This window comes from Manis javanica, chromosome 17 (genome assembly GCF_040802235.1).
Source record: "Manis javanica isolate MJ-LG chromosome 17, MJ_LKY, whole genome shotgun sequence".
NCBI lineage: Eukaryota > Metazoa > Chordata > Mammalia > Pholidota > Manidae > Manis > Manis javanica.
This window is the reverse complement of record NC_133172.1, coordinates 24,754,878-24,774,463: the sequence shown is the minus strand read 5'-3', so window position 1 is coordinate 24,774,463 and position 19,586 is coordinate 24,754,878. Positions and strand designations below refer to the sequence as shown.

Genomic DNA, 19,586 nt, shown 5'->3' with positions numbered 1-19,586 from the left:
GAAAACAGTATGTGTTCCACTAAATCTAAAGCAAAACTGCTGCCTTGTCACTTGGAACTCCTTATACCAGAATACATACAGGCAAAGAAAGGAATTACTAACCTGGTGGAGTAATTGGCCCTGCTTATCCTGAGTGATAGAGTGGCTACTATATCATGGTAGTCAAAAGGAGTTGGTCTGGAAGTCAAGGAATTTACTTGGGTGGCAGCTCTTGATGAATCTTTGTTTTTAATAGCTGCAAAAGGGTAACTTCAGAATTATGGCATGACAAGGATATAAGGTTGGCACCCTACCTCTATCCCTCCTCTGGTCTTATCACAGCAGTGAGGCAGCTGACTTCAAATTGCCAATATCTGTATCTTTTTCTGGAAGCCTTTCTGCAGAGCCATGTGAAGTCTGTCTGTCTGCTCACAGCACAGCCTGGAAATCTAAAAAGTTAGTATCTCCCAGCAGCTCTTCACTGGTGATATGCCCCCCACCCCCACCCATTCCAGTGGAATAACACTAAGACATATGTTTCTCAGAGGTTCCCTACAAGATTAAACTCTAGTTGAATGCATTTGCATTTGCCTCAATAAAATAATGAACCCCTCCCCCCCTTTTTTTTTTAACCATTTAATCCATTTCACTTTCTGACTCCTCTAGCACCATTTCAGACACCTGTTGGAAAAATGACTTGCATTTTAATCCTTGTATCAGTGTCTGCTTCTGGAGAATACCTAAACCAAGACAAAAGGATACAGTGGATATAAAGATAGGTAGGCAGATTCTAAAACCACTTTGAAGGTTGAATCAAAAAGACTTCTCACAGGTGGGTTGAATGTGGCAATGGAAAGAAAGAGTGAAATCAGGGATGATGCCTAGATTTGTGATTTAGGCAACTGTGTAGAAAGTGGTGACATTTACTGAGATGGGGGTGTAATTACAGGCAGAGAAAAATAAGAATCCCGTTTTGTTGACATAACATTTGAGATTTCTACAACAAAGCAGAGATCTCATTGAGACAAAGATAGAAAGCTGAAACTACAACTTTTGAAAGGTAGGAATAGTTCTAAGAGGTTGGGTTTCACCATGTGACTTTCTATGACCTTGAAATGTGGTGAGAGCAGTGTGTGTCATTTCCCTATGGCACAGCAATAAGCAATACTCCAGAGAGCTGCCTGCCCTATTAGCCTGGGTCCCAGGACAATGCCCCAACATTCAGTGGGAATGTCTTGTGAGCAAAAAGTGTCTTTGTTGTTACAAGCCTGTATGAATTTAGGATGTTACCACAGCAGAAAACAGATTATTCTGACTGCTACAGAAATCCTTCCTTAATTAAAATAAAAGGGAAGAAGGTGATGCAGGGCATGATATAAAGTAGTTTGGGGTCAATAAATAGGTTCACATGCAGTGATATTCCAAAAGGAAAAACAGCATAAGTATCATATCCTGTCCTCCAAACCTACTGCCAGAAAAAGCAGTCTAGTACTATTCCTCCAGCTAGCTTAACAGGAATATGACCTTTACCTGGATTGACATCCTAGGTGTATGCAATCAAATGTAAAAATCCCATTATCGTGTCAACTCTCAATTGGTTATATAAGCAGAGAGTGCAGGTCACACACAAAGCCCTGAGCCATTGCGCTGTGATCCCTTAAGTTCTGGCTGTTTGTTACCACCTTACTTTCTCCCTTGGCTTTGTTTCTGCTCACATTAAAGTCTTCATCCCTGCTGACAGCCAGAGGGGGACAAGTAGGAAAGAAGGTCTCTGTAAAGATTCTCCAGGCACATCCACTCACAATTAATTGAGAACTGGATCCATTTACCCAAACACTTGAATGGGTGACTGCCTGGTGGGGGTGGGGTACTCACAGCCACCCTACCCGTCAGAATATTCTTCCTACAGCTATTTGAGGAAGTTTAAAGTTCATACAAGAGACACAACCTTTTATTCCCAGCTTAGCGGAAAGTTTAGCTTTGCAAATGTCCATTTAAGGAGGAGGAGGAGTATGTGAGAATGAAGTATATAAATCAGCTCTCACCAGGAAAACAACTCCCTTTATGCTTTTACAAGAGGAGAAATTTAGTGCAACCAAGTGGTTGCTTATGTGATGGAAACCCAGAAATTAGCAAGAGCAGAAAGTCACTGCTTCCCCTAGGCTAATGGGACTAAGGGATGAGACAGACTCCATGACGTCCAGGGACCAAGTTCACCCTGTGACACTCAAACCATGGGAGCAACACCTGGTGTAGCTGGAGCTACAGAGAAAACTCTGCTGCCAGGGAAACTGCCAAGTGCAGAGAGGAAGGCGAAAGAAGACGCTGCATCTACTGCACACTAATCTACACCCCTGGCTGAGTCCCGTTGGAAACGAAGATGGACCTCTGGAGAAAGCAGCCTGTAGGAGTCAGATCTCTTATAGTATACAGCAGAGCAGAGGAAGGGCAAAATAGGAATCAATGGTGAAACAAATACAGGGCTGACACAGAAAGGTGGTAGCACCCAGGACTTGAGGTAGCTCCCTAACTAAATACAATTCCTTCCTTCAACAGCTATGCCTGTGCCATCCCTGTGATGTTTGCAGAGTCGAAGAATGAACTTAGCAAACAGTCAAGGTAAGAGAGCCAGGGTGACTTTTACTGAGAGATACAGTGAGAAGACAAACAGACCTCCTGGCTTATGCCAGGAGGAGACAAGAGAGCCCTGGGGTGGTGTGTTGTCTAGGGGATTTATAGGCGGTTGAGGATTTTTGAGAATTGAGGGCTTAGGGTGTGGACTTGTACCACCTGCCCTGCCCTCAAGATGGGCTGGGTTGTTGTCTGTTTGCTAGGGCTATTTACAGTGAAGTCACCGGTTATACTGAGATACCCTTGCGGAACACTCAAACATTCCAGGCCAAGTTGCTCCTGGCCTTTTGACCTTTAACTGATCTCACTGAAGATGTCAATATTCCTAGTCTAGTATCCTTACCCTAGAGAATTAGTGTGACCTTGACTTTGCATAATGCTGAACAGAGTTTCAACAGGGACTTTACATTGTTACATTGCTTTGACTGTAAATATCTTGCCTTGCTTTTTCTGGAGGCCCTCACCCTACTCTGTCTAAGCCCATGATCCTGTCTCACCTGCATTCTTTGAGATCTCTTAATCATACTCCCTCTTGACCTCCCTTCCCTATCACTGACCTAGCCATGGGATATGAAGAGGTGTAATAGAGCCTATTACATAGCTCATTCCCTGCCAATCATAATTGGGCAAGGGAAGGCCATCTGACCAAGCTGGTCCAATCAGAGTCTTTGCCAGGATTTTTCATACTGAAGCTGGTGGGGAATGGTCCTCTCTCCTCTGGTCATAGAGCTGTATGCACCTCTTGTCCTTGACAAGTGATGTGAAGAAAGTGATTTTAGTAGGACAGAAGATACCCAAAGTCTATATGGATTAGGGAAGAAGAAAGAGAGAAATTACATGGGTTCTGAATCTGTGGTTCCAGAAATTACTAAGGATAACTCTATCTCTGTTCTTCCACAATATAAATATGATTGCTTAAACCAACAGATTTCCTTTCTGGCTTAAAGTATTATGTTAGATTTCTGTCCTTTACAACTAAAGCACAGATATGCTCTGAGCAAGCCAGGGATAGAACAAAGGGTCTTACATCATACTAAAATTTTTGCTAAGGAAAAAGGCTGAGTGGGTAAGGAAGGTCAGGTGACCCCAGTGAACATGGGTACCAGCTAGGAGGTGGCCAGGATACTGATATGCACGATCATGTTTTTACAGTGTCCAGCTTCCTTACAGATATGGATAGTCAATGAGATATAAGCTAAAGTCATAAAGTAGAGTTTCTGAGAAATTCTTTAAAGAGAGGGGGTGCTAATTGAGGTGACTGTCTCCATGTGCCCTACACCCACTGTAAGTCCAGGGAGAGGATATCCTGGGGCAAAATACCTCTAAAAACTGAAATCAGTCAAAGGGAGAAATAAAGTTTAAAACTCATTTATTGCTTACAAATTGCAGTCCAGTGCCGTCTCTCTCCTCTGCCCCTGAAAAAGCAAGCAAGCCAGCCCCTCCCTTTAAACTCTGAGGTTCAGACATGCCCTCGGTTGCCCAGGTATTTACCCACTGACATGGAGATGAACTTCTCCCCCCCACCAAGGATATGCAAATGCACTAAAGCCAGGAGAGATATTCTGGAAATGTTACGATTTTATACCCACCCACTTCCCAGACACACCCACACTCTCTTCCTTCTGTCTGCCACACAGACAAGTGGCTGCAATCCTGAAGTAGTGAATATGAGGACCCTTCTCTAGAGATCAGCACAGTTATGAGATGGAAGAAGCTTACACCTCTTATTAGCTAAAAGAAAAATTTATTTCTCTTTTGTTTTTGTTCTTTTGTGTTATTTGAGCTATATACTTGTCAAGTCTGAACTATTCAGAGCTTATCAGAATTCCTAACTGATAAACAAAGAATCCATCTATACCTGCCTTTTTTATTAGATGGCTTTCTCCCAAATGAAAATCTTGATCTCCAACTTCTCTATAAGACCCTAAGAGGAAGTCCCCTGTTGCCATGTCTTCTTTATGGTCAGGGTGAACACAGCAAATGTGAAAATCCCCACCTAGCTGTGGGTCATGGGTCAACACCAGGATATGGCAAGGGATGCTTGGCCAGAGAAGCTGGCGGGCCAGCAGGGCCTGAAGGAAGAGGAAGGCTCAAGCATGGGGAAGTGGTGCACATGGATGGCCCTCCAGTTCACCAAAGACGGAAAGCACCAGGAGATACTCACCAGTCTTGCTGGCTCACTTACAGCCCAAGGCCTGCCTCTTCCTCACACAAGGAGCTCTTTGCTTCTCTAGTCCCCATCTAGCCAAGGGACTTGCAGATGTGGGGGTTTCTTTAAGTCATACATCTTAAAATCAGCTCTTGCTTCGTGTGGCAGTTAATTTTATGGGGAAAATTGACTGGGATGCCCAGATAGCTGGTTAAACTTTGTTCTGTGTGTATCTGTGAAGTTGTCTCTGTATGAGATTAACATCTGAATCAGTCACCTGAGTAAAACAGATTGCCCTCCCCAGTATGGGTGGTTCTCATCCAAGTTTTTGAAGGCCCAAGTAGGATAAAAGGCTGAATTAGAGAGAATTCTTGTTTTCTTCTGACTGTCTTCATGCTGGGACATCAGTCTTCTCCTGCCTGCAGACTTGGATCCCAACTAGAACTTATACATCCATTCTCCTGGTTCTTAGGCCTTCAGCCTCAGACTGGAAATAATATCACCTCTCTTGGGTCTCCAGCTGGTCTTGAACTTCTCAGCCTCCATGATCACATGGGCAAATTCCTTACAGTAATTTGTGTGTGTGTGCGCACACACACACACACACAATTGATTCTGTCCCTCTGAACAGCCCAGACTAATGCACTTCCCAAGACAAAGGCCCAGGTCAGAAGGAGAATGGTAGCTGTGTTCCCAAGGCCAGCAGCACATGGAGGGTGCTATTTTTCACCAAAACTTCAGCCTTTGAGGAAACCGATCTTTAAATCCCAGTGAGGGCTAAGGGTCCAAGAACTATAGGCACATATATTTCTAGTCTCATAAGCACTCAGACCTTTTATGTTTTGGGAATTATTAAGTTGAAAATCCTTAGAAAAGCAGTCAGTTAAGTTTCATTTCCAGTGTAATGTCCCTTGATGGCCCTACTAAACACATAAAAGAGGGAGAGGATGCTGCAGAAAGAAATGGAGAACCAAAGACTGTTATTTAAAGACCAAAACCACCTGGGAGCAGTTTTAATGCTTCTGTTTATAGTAAAAGAATAAAACTCCAGAAAGTTGCTTCTTGTGCAAAAAGATGAGTGGCTGTGAGCTTGGGGGTGACAGAAAGGAGTTCAAAATGGTTTATAGGTGTCACATAAAAATAACAAAGGCCCTTGATGGCCCTTATCTTGATTCTGCAAATCATGCAGCATGAATGGAGAATCCTTCCTGGGCCTTTGCCACTTCTCTTTCTTGTGTTTTGTGAAGGGAGTGGAAGGGAGCAGTGGGCAAGCAGGAAGAAGTTTAACTCTTTGTGATCAGTGGTGTAGAGAGGCTAGGACTCTTTCACCAGAACAACCCTCACTCCTGGGGTCCTTCAAGAGCCACCCTCTGAGCGGTCTCACTATGAGGTTTTCTACTTGCCCACCTCAAAGAGCTGGGCGATTCGTCTGGAAAGCCAACATTTTGGCCAGATGCCATTGCCTGGGAGAGGGTAAAGCCCTGCTCATCAGCACTCTATATGAAGCACACTGGCCAGACCTCCACCACCATTTTCCCTGGACATTCGTGCTGTTGAATCTCTTTGCTGCAGTCGGCATGGGCCAGGGAAGGACCTGCAGCAGAACAGTTATGACACAGAAAGGACCTCATGTGAGCCTCCACTGCATTTCTCACACACCTCCTTCTCTGTCAGCAGTACCTGGGCAGCCGGCCCTTCTGGTGCCTGATCACTCTTTCTGAGAGGTCTCTGGAAAGGAGCAGACAAAATGCAACATATATGATAAACTATACTTGACGGAAGGGTGGAATTTTGAGGAAAGAAGAGGGAGAAGAGCTCACAGGCTGAGGAAAGCATGATTGATATTCTAAGGGTAAGCATTGTTCTGCCTGGGTGGCTTTTATATATTTATTTTTCATTTTGGTTTCCTTTTAATACACCTAAGTGAGACAGATAATTCCCTAATCTCCAGTGTGGGAATTATATGGAATTATATATAAAGTATGAAAATCATATGTATAAGCACGTTTGCCTTGATGGTTTGTTTATGGTTCATGATTGTAGTCAAGACAGAAACAGTAGCCAAGACAGAAAGAGTTTCTGTGTTCTTTCACCATGAGGATTTGTTCGTTATCCTTCAGAAAGTGAAACTGTTGAGAGCTGAACTTAATTAATGATTGTGCATAGAAACCCCAATATTGTTGTTAACAACCATTTTATCAATAAATATGAGAGATGCCTTCTCGGCACCACTCTTGTGCTGTCACGCCTTGAGTACCCTGGCTGGTCCTTAAGATCTTCGATGAACAATCGCATCTCTTCCCTCATCTGCGGGTCAGAGACAGAGAAGAGACCCGACACTCCAGGTCAGCCTGGGTGAGAACTGTCCATTTTCTGGACATTTCACATTCTTTCTAGGTAATGCTTGGTGGACAAACTTTGTATTAGACATACATGAGGTTATCAACATTGAGCACAGCCCATTCTCATAAAATCTGCCCCCACCTACTGGCCCGCAGGGTATGTGACTAGCAATGAGCAGCTAGATGGGTGGTGAGCACTAGCTTCCCAGGAGTGTGAGCTGGGTCAGTCTAATCTCTTTGCCCCAGTCCGCATGGGCCAGTGAAGGACCTGCAGCAGAACAGTGACGACATAGAAAGGACCTCATGTCAGCCTCCACCTTGGGCCAGGAACAGGTGGTAAGGCATAAGAGGAGTCCACTTGGCAGAGAGAGAATGAAGCTCAAGTTTAGAGAGGAGAGCCCAGGGGCCTGTGAGAGAGTTAGGAAAGGCACAGCAGCTGACCATGTGGCTTCCCAGACACAGGTGCTGCGGAGCTGGGCGCCCCAAGGGATTCACCCTTATCTGAGGCATGAGGGTGAGCACCAGCCTCTTCTCACCAGGAAAGCCCTGTTCCTTAGGCCTCAGCCCAGAGGAGTTACCAGCAGGGCCTGAGAAAGCCATTCCCACATTGCTTCCCTGCCAGTAACCCCTGTTTCACCTCCAAATTACAAAAGCTCTATCTGAAGAGATAAGAAGTTTATTGCTATTTTCATACTCTGAGCCACAGCTACTGAATTAAGACTCTTACTCATCAGAGGTGGGGGCATGAGCAGTGATGGGAGGGGCAGAGAAGGGATCTTTCCTGCTGCCCTCACCGGCATTCTCCACTTGGTCTGCTGTGTTCAGGCCCCTGTCTAGCTGGACAGCAGCTCTTTTCCTCCCTGACACCACTCTTTATAGGAGACCCAAGTCCTGTTGGATGGAGCCCAGTGGCCTTCTGGTCACAGGTACCTCTCTGCTGGGGGAGTCACATAGATGAGAAGCCTTTACTGTGAAGTTTAGAGTAAAGGGGAGCAGACTCCCGCATGTGAGAAGTGCTGTAACACAGGTCCCCAGGGGGGCCTCAGGAGAGAAACAGGCCTGACTGAGCAGCCCTGTGCAGAATAAACTCCCCGGGTTTCAGCAAGGCAGAGGCTGTCTGAGTGGGAGCCTAGGGTAGGGGTTTGGAGAGGATAGGGAGGATGGGGGATGGGAAAGATGGGATGGTAGGGGAATGGAGAGAATGGGGAGATACAGGGAAGGGAGGATGGGGGAAAGGGAATAATGGGAATGAGAAAATGGAGAAATGGGTGATGGGGAGGATAGCATGTCCCTGTTCCCTAGCCCAGGCCTGTGGATTACTCCCAATCTTTTGTCATGGACTGGGCTTCCAGGCTTTCTGGAAGAGGATGAAAGAACCATTTTTCTAGGCCCTCTATGAAGCCCAGAGAGCAAGGGCAGCATGATTCCAGGGCTGTATCAATTTCCAATTGCTACAATAACAATGTAGCACAGACTTAGTGGGTAAAACAATACAGATTTATTATTTTACCATTTTGGAGGTTAGAAGTCCAAAATGGGTCTTGCTGGGCTAAAATCAAGGCAGAACCTAGTTCCTTTTGGATGTTGTAGGGGAGAATCTGTTCCTTGCATTTGCTGAATACCAAAGGCTGCCTGGCCCATAGGAAGCATGGCATAACCTGGTCCAGGGAGGCAGCTCCCAGGGTGAGTTTGACAACCACCATCCAACAACTTGTATCATAGGACAACCATCCTCTTACCTTTTTTGTTTAACCATGTCCTAACAGAACATGGAAGTAAGGCTGCTATAGAGGATGGCAACAACGTGGTATCAGGAGTCCCCACCCTCAAGTGGATCTGTGCAAGGTGAACACCATGCATAAGGACATTTTACTAGCATACTCGGGATACCACAACAAATTACCAGAAACTGGGTGGTTTTTAATAACACAAAGTTATTTTCTCACAGTTCTGTAGGTAAGAAATCCAAAATCTACAGGTGCCAGCAGTGCCACCTTCTTTCTACAAACTCTGAGGAAGAATCTTCCCTGCCTTTTCCATATTCTGTGGCCCCAGGTATTCCTTGGCTCATGGCAGCACCACTCCAATCTCTGTCTCTGTCTTCATATCTTCTGTCTTTACCTCTCTGTGTGTCTTCCTTCTTCTCATGAGAACAGAAGTCACTGGTTTTAGAGGTTACCCTCATTCAGTAGGATGCCCTCTTAATTTTATTTGCAAAGACTCTATTTCCAAATTAGGTCACATTCTGAGTTTTGTGTGGACATGGGTTTTGGGGGACACTATTCAACTCTACCAACATGGATGACTATTTCTAATTCACTGTAATTACACTGCACATATTTTCCAAATTAAGGGGTGAACAAACTTTTCAGAGAATTGAGGTCCTTCACATGGCCAGTGAAGTCTGAGTTATTGTTTTGTGACCCCACTCTAACTCATGAGCCATGAGGCTTGGAGAAACTCATGCTCCTATTGCACTGAGTTGTAAGGCAGGAATGCTTTCAGGACTAATGAAGACCTGGAAATGCCAGTGAGATCTCAGTCATAATTTCTGCTCAGTCACACGAAGTCATCAAACAAAGATCAAAGGAGCAGAGCCTCCAGGCATTAGCAGAGTTAATGGCACAGAAATCTAAAAGAGTTGCTGTTGAATATCATTCTCAATGAGCCAGTGTGACTTCACATGTACTGGGCACGGTGTGGAACAGTACTGAGCTTACCTCCTCTCCTCCCCAGCCCAGCAGTGAGCAGGGACAGTGGCCTCATTGGAAACAGGGCTGCCCTGGGTCCATTGACAGAAGAGAGCAGGGAGTTTGGGGGGTAGCAGAAATAAAGCCATCACGCATCAGGGCAGTGAATGAAAAGCTTTCAGCTGCCACCCACACCATCTAGCAGTAGGTTGGGGGAACTTCAAAGGCCCAGAAATTTCTGGACTACTGCGGAAATGGTCAGGGTCAGGAGATATTGAAGAATGAGTTGACTAAGAGATTTCAGAGTATATCTAACCCAACATGAGCATGTTCATTTTTAAAGAGGAAAACCCAAGGCTGGGAGAGAGGAGGTAACAGGCCAGCATCATTGAGTGGGACATCAGCAGAACCAAGGCTGGGGTCCACAGCTTCTGTGGAGCTGAGAATACTCAGGCTAATGTTTCCTCTTTGAAAGAAAGTATGACATTCCCAGCTCTGTGAGGTACCTAGACTGGGTAACAGTCCCCAGGGTTCTCTGTCCTGCAGAAATTTTCCCCAGTATGCTCATGAGCTTCCTGGAGGTACCAGCCAAATGTCACTCTTGTTGATAGTGAGAAAGCAAAACCAACTGGCTCCCGTCTTCACGGAGCCTTCAATTAAAGGAGAGGTGATATAGTCACAGTAGTAAATGGAAAGCTGTGATTGTGATGTGGGCCTTCAAGGAAGATCAGCAATTTTCTCTATAACAGCTTCATGTGAGCCTGCAGGAGGGTCTTCAACCCAATCAAAGAAGTTGAAGTGTCCCTCGAGTTGAGACCACAATGATGAGTGAAAGATGACTGGCAAAGAGGGGAGGGAAGGACACTCCATCCAGAGGAACAGCACATGCAAAAACCTGGGAGCACAAGGAAGAATGGTAAATATGAAGACCAGTAAGGGCAGTGTGGCTACAGGACAGGGTGGATGGAGGTGGGCCTTCTTGGTTAAGGTAAGTATTTCTTTCTGTAGAGGTAGCAATAGGAAACCATGGAAAACTTGTTAAGAAGGTGACACAATAAGCCTTGTTCTTCACAATAATCATCTTGACTATAAAGTGAAGGAAACACTTCAGTATGAGGGCAGGGGACTTGTGAGGACAGTGTGTCAATAGTCCAGTACCACATAGTTAGCAAGTGGCAAAGCCTGGACTCAGACCCAAGCCTGAGCTAGTGTACTGTGCTGGGCCCCATGGGTACCAAGTTCTCTCCACTCCATGAACTGCCAGGTCCATTTCTTGAGGCTTGTTAAGAAAGGCTCTCCAGCACTATACCTAGGAAGGGCTATCGGGGGAATTGCAAGTCTGTCCCTTTCCAGAGTGGGCTCTGAAAGAAAAGTCTACAGCCAAGATTTGACATTCCCCCACCCAGGGCCTCCAGACCATGCCCTGTGGGGATTAGCTTTCCCTTACTGTCCTGGGAATATTAGGCTAAAGTGGGCCTTAGCACACCAGTGCTCCCTTAGTCCCTGGAGAAGACATGGTTTCAACATAAAGCATTATCTGGACAGACAACTAAATTAATCATTTTAGCCAAAGTTGGAAATCAACATCTATCCTAGGTTTCTGGCACTAGATGAGAGATGTAGATGACCGAGCTCTCGTAAGACTTTGTGATATAAAATGCTGTACAATTTTTAAAATGTTAATTGTTAGAGTGTCATAATTTTTACACACATGTAAATAAGGTTAATGAATTTTATCCCACACAGATGATTTAAATTGTAAAACAATCAAATTACTTTACAGGTAATACTTTGGGCCCAAATAAAATAAAATTTCAATTCATTATAACTAGAAAAAGAAACTAATTTGAATATGTGATTTAGATCCATTAAAAGTCTTCTCAACTTTAAATAGTGATAATAGAAATCAGAAAAGCTCAAGAGTGGTTAAGATTAATTAAGAGTGAATGCATTTGGGGAAAGAAAATTATGGTGCTATAATTTTAGAATGCAAATGAGGTCAAAAAGTTTAAACTAATGTGCATCTATATAAACACTGTCTCAATAAAGGAAAAATATTTCATTACAAGGATTTATAAGTACTGTATTCTGTACTTCTTGTGACATAAGTAACAACAAATTAATAAACAGCAACCTGTTGTCTGCTCATTAGAATACCCCTATGGCTTCAGATAGCTAAGCTGGTATCAGTTTAGATTGTTGTTCTTCAGCATTCTCTGCAGCCTCATTTATTTGCCCTATGAGGTAAACAGTATTGGTAACCCACTCAATCCCACTGAATCCCTTTTTTCTGTCTCAGTGTGCCCATCTCCTATTTTGTGGATTTTACTAACAGCTCCCACCTGCAATGATCTTCAGACACTTTGTCTGAGGGCTCTCGAACCACCTCACCCACACAGCCAGCCAGGGGTGCCTGGGAAGGTGTGCTCCCCACCCCACATCTGGTATCTATAGCCAATGACTGGTATGAGTGCCCTTTGCCTTTAGGTGGAACAAACTCTGGGGTGTAATTTATGCTCCAAAACTTCCCATGATAGGGGTTTAGAACAAGACTTTACCAGCGATCATAGCCATGCTTGCTTTTATGTGAGGTCAGGTTCCCTTGAAGGAGAGCCTAGAAGGAAGACTCTTATGCAAATCTTTTATAGAGGAAGTACTCTCAGGGGAAACTGTATGGGTGTTAACAGAAAAGTTATTCTGTGTTGAGACTATCCCCAGAGGGGTGAGACATGGGCTCAACACTGAGTGCAACAAGGACAAGTGGGGATTTATAGCCAATAAACAGAGAGAGGAGATCCATGGATGGAAAATCACAAAAAAAAGACATTAAGAGCACAGAGATTCTTACTAAACTGAAAGGATTCTTGCTGAAGGCAGGCCAGAGTGATCAGATATCAAGGGTGGGAGATGAGGGATTTGATCAGATATCAAAGACGGGGGAGCAGGATTCTTGCTACAAGTGGACTAGGCAGGTCAAACACAAGGCCAAAGGATGAGGCCTCTTTGAAGAGAGGGCACATAGGAGCCTGAATGCAGTTTGATCAAGCAGAGTATATCAGGAGGAAGCAGGAAGGATGGAAAGGAGCAGGCAAAGGCGTGAGTTCAGCTGAAGCGGCCTCCACCTGATCATACAGGGTCCTCCCTTGAGGCAAGAGAGCCAGATTTTTATATCCCCAAGTTAGTCCCTAGCTGTGGGCCAGCCCCCAGGAGGCGTATACGATGCCACCCTAGAGGAATTCTCCAGGGATCTGGGAGTCATTAGCAGCCCACTCAGAGCTGCTGAGGGATCCATTTCCCAGCTCACGGAAGGAAAATTGAGCAGGCACCAACACCACATCGCAGCTTTCCCCCGCTTCCTTCTCCTGCTTCCTCCCTCTCTCTCTCTCTCTTTCCCTAACCTGCCTCCTGGGAGCACTGCCTGCATAGGAATCCTCATCACAGGCACTCCCTCCAAAAACCCTACCTAGGACACCCCACAGTTCTAAGAGTTACATTGGCTTTGATGACCACAAGCTTGCCCTCATCCAGAAAGTCTCTTGCTTCCACTCTATGGGACAGTATCTGTAGCAATGGGTTCCTGCAGTTCCCACCAGGTCGGAATTAATGATTCCTTTTACTAGTACCAGTACTCTGATTATCCCCTGGATATTTAAACTTCCCCTCCTCTCAGTCTATAAAGTCTGAGCGTAGTACATGTACACACTTGCATGGCCCAAGGGGGCCCATTGACCCAGGCCTGGAGTATCATCGTCAACTGATGAGATGTGATCTGAGCTTAGCCAGTGAACCTCAGCCCTGGGAGTTTTGCTAGAATTCTTGGGAAAATGTTGTTGTGCTCTCTTAACTGAGATGGCTAATATGGCAAGAAAAAAGCTGAAGGTTTACTGAATGTCATCTGCCTCCAAATAGAAAAATTCTGCCCAGAATTGAGGCAGTCTCAGGAGAAACCAAGTAAGAGTGTGTGAAAGACATCTGACAACAGCATGTGAGGCCCGAGTCAGTCTCTGGACTTTTCAGTTGTGTGAGCCAACTCAGCTGGCAGGGACTGCTTAAGGCAGCTAGAAATACGTTTCAGTCACTTACAACCAAATGACCCACCCCTAACTAATATCCCTGATAAAATGTCCCTTGTCTGATGAAAACCAACTATTAGGAAATTGTTTATCCTTGAGATGTGTGATATGGTATAAAGAGTATGGAGTTGTTATCTGGAGTCCTAGTAACCATGTGACCTTGACCAAAGTCCATTACTGTCCTGTGCCTGTTTCCCATTTGTATTAAGGTATTTCCTAGAGGTGGTGGCAGAGCGCTCCATCTGGGATCCTGTGGACAAGTCCCTTAGGAGTGTGCCCTGAGTGCTGGACTTCCCCATCCAGTAGAGAGACCCCTAAGACTCTAAGCACTGAGGCCAAGCTTTCTTCACAAGGGCCAAATCCTCTACCTGCCCCTAGCCTCACCTTCAGGGACCAGCCTAGGAAGAGCAATGAGGCCCAACCTCAGTTTACGCATCTAAAAGCTGTCTACTGAAGCAACCCTTGTGCTCCTTGTGAGAAAACATGATCTTCATCATTTCACACTCCATTCAGACAAGGTCAGCTTCAGGGGATCACTCCTCTTCTGGGTCTCAGGTAGCCACCCACACAGAGAGTCAGGAGTTAGAGAGCCTGGGTCCAAATTTCAGCTATTCTACTTACCAGTTGCATGATCTTGGTACTTACCTTTCAAAACCTCAGTTTCCCCATACATAGAATGGGAATAATAAGCATTAGACTTGAGTATTTTTAATTGGATTGGGTTGAATTTTGTCAGGATTAAATAACAGATTATAGCAAATGCTATTAGGCTCTTCCCTATTCCCTAGGATCACTTTACTATTGGCCCATCCCATCTCTGGCCTCAAGTCAGAACTTCTGTCTGTGTGAAGGTTCCCCTCAGGCTACTGAAAACTACTTCACCTACTATCAAGGAAGAAGAGCCAAAAGCACCTGGATAATGTACACCTCCCTTATATCTACCCCTGCCAGCCTGGAAGTGTGAGGGTACAAATGGGCATCAAGGCCCTGAGTTGGGGCAGCTCTGAGATCTGAAGCATGCTGTTTCCAGGGTTCTCTTCTGTGGGACTTGGCTTGATACTGCATCCTTCCCTTCCCAGCCCAACTTCCCTCTTCCCTCCTGGATTCTTCTAGGGACAGCTTCTGTTAAATCACTGTCTAATGCTTAACAGAGCTCCTTACATATGACTGGTGCCCCAGCAGAGAACACCTGCCAAATGGCGACGCTAACTGAAAGGACAAACAGAGCATAAATCCCTGGAAGGTAGACACACATATGCATACAAAGACACACAGAGTTCATTCCTGGGAGAGACAGTGAGCAGCCCTCAGACATAGCATTGGTGATTCTCCTCTAAGTCATATCTGAGGGCGGTTTTTGTACTAGGCTCCACAAATTGTGCAGTCAGACATGGCCTCCATGTCTGTGTGCATTTGTACCTATGGCTCCTATGAGCTGGAAAACACATGGGAGCAGGAACCAGAGTGTAAGTCTGGGGAGAAGAAATCCTGGGGCAAAATACTCTAAAAACCAAAATCAGTCAAAGGGAGAAATAAAGTTTAAAACCCATTCATTGCTTACAAACTGCAGTCCAGGGCCATCTTTCTCCTCTGCTCCTGAGGAAGCAAGCAAGCAAGCAAGCCATCCAGCCCCTCCTTTAAACTCTCAGGTTCAGACACGTCCTCGGTTGCTTAGGTACTTACCCATTGACACAGAGGTGAACCTCTCTCCACCCCTGAGGATATTCAATACTAAAGCCAGGCGAGATACTCTGGAAATGTTACAATTTTACCCACAGGCCACCCCTCCAGAAATCTCACCTTACAATCTACTCGTTCCCCCTCTTCCACAATGGTCCCTGGGTGAGAAAACTGGAGCACTGTACCAGTCTAATGACATAACAACAGGAACAGCAATAAAATCATGACAATCCTCAAGCCAGAGGATTCAGCGAAGTTCAAAGTCTTATTCACATTAAGTCCATAGCACATAGCATGTCCATTCCATAGGCAGGCAGTTGCTGAGGGTTCAGAGCAATCATCATGCGGCAGCTGCAGCCATGGGGTGCATCCAGGTCACAAGGACTGTAGGAGAAATAACCTTAAGGGCAATAAGATACATGTTTTAATGACACCAGCATAGGCAAATCTTGTCCACCAGGTAGGATGCATGCAAGAGAGTGGTCTTGTGATAAAACAGTGGCAGGAATGGGATCTCCTCCTGGTCTAGTATACCAGACTTTCACCCCTCTCCCTGTGGGAGTTACAGATGGGTCAATAAATAGGGCTACGGGAGGTACACGCACTGGCCATAAAGATAAAACAAAACTTCCCCGCAAGATGCTCTTACCTCCTGGACATTTTGGGTACACTACCATGACCTTTGGTGGCCATTCAGCTGTGACTCCAGGAATACACGTGAAGCCGGCTTCCAGGCCTTTCCCTCAAGGTGCCAGAAGGGTCAGCTGTCACTGGTCCATGTGTTGAAATGTCCAGGGCCAGGTCCATTCAACAGTGTCTCCAGGGCTTAATGCAGTAGGGCCTGGCAGCAGGATGTTGCTCTACTGGCCATATCCTGGCTTCAGTAGCTTTTCTTTGGTTTGGATGTACAACTGTATAGGAGAGGCAGCAAGGTCTGTGAGCATATTCACAGGGCTCAAAGCTCCTTTATGTGGCTTCTCATGCAAATGCCATGGCACCATCTATAGGTGAACTGACCAACCCTGTAGACTATTGGTGTCTGACTTCAGGCCAGATTTCAACAAACTTTTGAACCTCTCTATCATGCCTGCCCTGGTAGGATTAAATGGTACATGAAATTTCCACTTTATTCTTAATTGCTGCACCCATTGTTGTAACACGTGTCCAGGAAAGTGGGTGCCTTGATAGCTCTCAATCACCTGTGGCCAGCCATAGGCTACAAAGAGATGCTCCAGGCCCCTCTTGGTGATTTGCTGATCTGTACGATGTGCAGGAAAAGCAACCAATAGTCCAGTACCATGTCCACACAAGTCATGGCATACCAATATCCTTCTGATATGGGCAGAGGCCCAATATAGTCTATTTGCCACCTGACAAGGGGTATTGGCTCCCTTACTATTGTCCCATGATGCTGTGGGACTCGGTGTAAGTCCCTCTTAGAGCACACAAGGCACTCCTTCCAGGCTCTGTTGACTTCTTCAAAGGTCAATCGTAAGCCCCACCTATGGGCTAGAGCCCCCATTATTTCTTGCCCCACATGCAACAAACAGTGGTGTAGCCATTGGACCACATCAGAGGGAGGCTTTCCTTCTAGTCAGCCCACCTGAGCCAGTGTATGTTTCATCATTCTCTGGGGATGCCAAAGGCAAGTGGCCAGGCACATGATATACAGTAACATTCTTAGTCTGACCAGAGGCCCATAGGTTTTGCCATAAATCTTGCCCCCAAAGGGACCAGTGACCAACCATCTAGTTGGCATGATACCATGTCGGTAGCCCCGATAGATGACCCAGCTGTCAGTGCACACAACTATGGTCAAAGGCTCCTGGTGATCATGAGCCATATTGCCAGTAACTCAGCCCATTTACTGCTCTTCCCCTCTCCATCCTCCATCAATATATTGTCTCAGTCTTAGGATGGAAAGCCACAGCCCTCCACTTCAGGGGCTGGCCATAGCTGGAGCCATCTGTGTACCAAGCATCTTCAGGTATAGAGGCTTTTCTCCCCTGATAAGAAGTCTCAGCTACCAAGGGCTGAAAAGCAAGGTCTTCCTGCTTTCCACTGGTATAGGTCACTGGAGCCAATTGTTGTGCCCAAAGTCGCAAATCCCAGAAGACCACCAAGGAGCCAACACCGATGCAAAAGCAAAGAGCCTTTCTTCTAGCTAGCTCGAGCTCAATCTCTCATCTACACCAATGCAGTGGCAAGATTCCAGAGAAAGACAGTGAGTTTCAATACCACAAAGGTTTTATGGGGTTCTAGGGCAGTTGGTGGGGTGATGGTCATGGCTCTGGATGATTGGCAGGGTCTAAGGGTGGTGGGTGAGCTCTTCGCTGACTGGAGAGGAGAGAGACCAAGCTCCGATTGGGTGAAATAGGATCCAGGTCCTGATTGGCTGAGGTAGGATCTGGGTCCCAATTGACTGAAATAGAATCTGGGAGCTTGCCCTTTCACCAATAACTGTTGGAGTTCTCCACTTAAGGGGTTAGTAGAGAGGGCACTGCGCTGCTGTAAATATGTGCCCCATTTGGCCAGTGTAGGTGTCTGTGCCATGTCACTCCGTGGCCTTTGGGTCCAGTCTTGCACCCACTCTGCAATGGGATAGGTGGTTATTACCTTGATCAGAGCTGTTCTGGCAACGGGCTCTGTAGCCAGCAAGGCATGGTACACAGCAGCCAGTTGCTTCTCTATCAAGGTGTACCATACCTCTGCTCCTTTCCATAGTTGTGACCAGAATCCAATAGGTTGGTGTGTCCATTCAAGCTGCTGCCAAAGACCCCATCATAACCATCTTCAGTTACATGAACATCTAGTTCACCGGGCCTTAATGAGTCCATTACATTCAAGGCCTGTATGGCCTTGACTGCCCACTTGATAGCAGTAAAAGCAGCTGCACATGTCTCATCCCAGTCCCACCTGATGTCCTTTCATACCAACTGGTATAAGGGCTTAAGAATTTGTGCCAAGTGCCAGATAAACACTCCCCAGTAGCCCAAAAGATGCAAAACTCTTGTAATACTGCCACAGTGGTAGGGGTGGGGAAAGCCTGGACCTTGTCTATAACTGCTTCAGGAACAACTTTAGTTTTACCTGAGCAGACAACCCTCAAGAATTTCACAGACAAACCAGGTCCCTGAACCTTGGTGCTGTTCACAGCCCGTCCTTTTTTCTGTAGATGTTGCAGCAGTCTAGGAGCTGCCCCTTCTAAATCTGAGAGAGAATCAGATGTGAGCATAATATCATCAATGTAGTGATACAACTGCACTGTTTGCAGTTTCTTCCATGTGGCCAAGTCCTTGGCTACAAGTCCATGATAGATGGTGGGACTATGGAGATATTCCTGTAGAAGGACAGTGAATGTCCACTGCTGGCCTTCCCACATGAAGGCAAACTGTTCCTGGCTTTCCTGTGCTATGCCAATAGAGAAGAAAGCATTAGGAGGTCTACTACATAATGATACGTTCCCATTTCATGACTAAGGGTGTCCAGAATGTCTGCTATAGAGGGGACAGCAGCATGCAAAGGGGGTGTGAATTTACTCAATTCCCTGTAGTCCAGTCATATGCCAGGAGTCCTCTGGCTTTCTCACTGGCCACACTGGGTAATTAAAGGGACTGTGAACGGGCTTTATTATGCCCACCCTCTCTAACTCCTGTAGAGTTTCTCCAATTTCCTTGTGACCCCAGGCAATTTATACTGCTTAGTATTTGTCACCTGCCAAGGTACAGGCAGAGCTGCAGGTGGGTGCTTAGCATGTCCCCTCAGAACTGCCTTTACCACACATACCCTCAGTCTGAACTCACCTGCAGTGGTCTGTAACCACAGGCCCTGCAGGGTATCCACCCCCAAAATATATTCAAGGATGGGAGAAATGTACACAGTATACTCCTTTGGGGGAAAACGCCCTATCCACAATGAGATTTGGGCTTTCTTCACTCTAATTTCCTTACCCCCATAGCCATCTATCACAGCAGGGGTCCCGGGAAAATGCTCAGGGTTTCCATGAATCAGAGAACACTCAGCTCCTGTGTCCACCGGTGCC

The 19,586-nt window shown here is 45.8% G+C and overlaps 1 long non-coding RNA gene across 1 annotated transcript in view; it reads right to left on the bottom strand.

Annotated features, from left to right (window-relative positions):
- Positions 1-11,673: 11,673 nt before the first annotated feature.
- Positions 11,674-19,586, bottom strand: part of LOC140847033 (uncharacterized) — a 33,618-nt gene continuing 25,705 nt past the window's right edge. The window contains exons 2-3 of the long non-coding RNA XR_012126628.1: positions 16,194-16,455; positions 11,674-15,944 (exon numbers count right to left, since the gene is read on the bottom strand). This is a non-coding gene — a long non-coding RNA (uncharacterized lncRNA). The remainder of the gene's footprint in view (positions 15,945-16,193; positions 16,456-19,586) is intronic.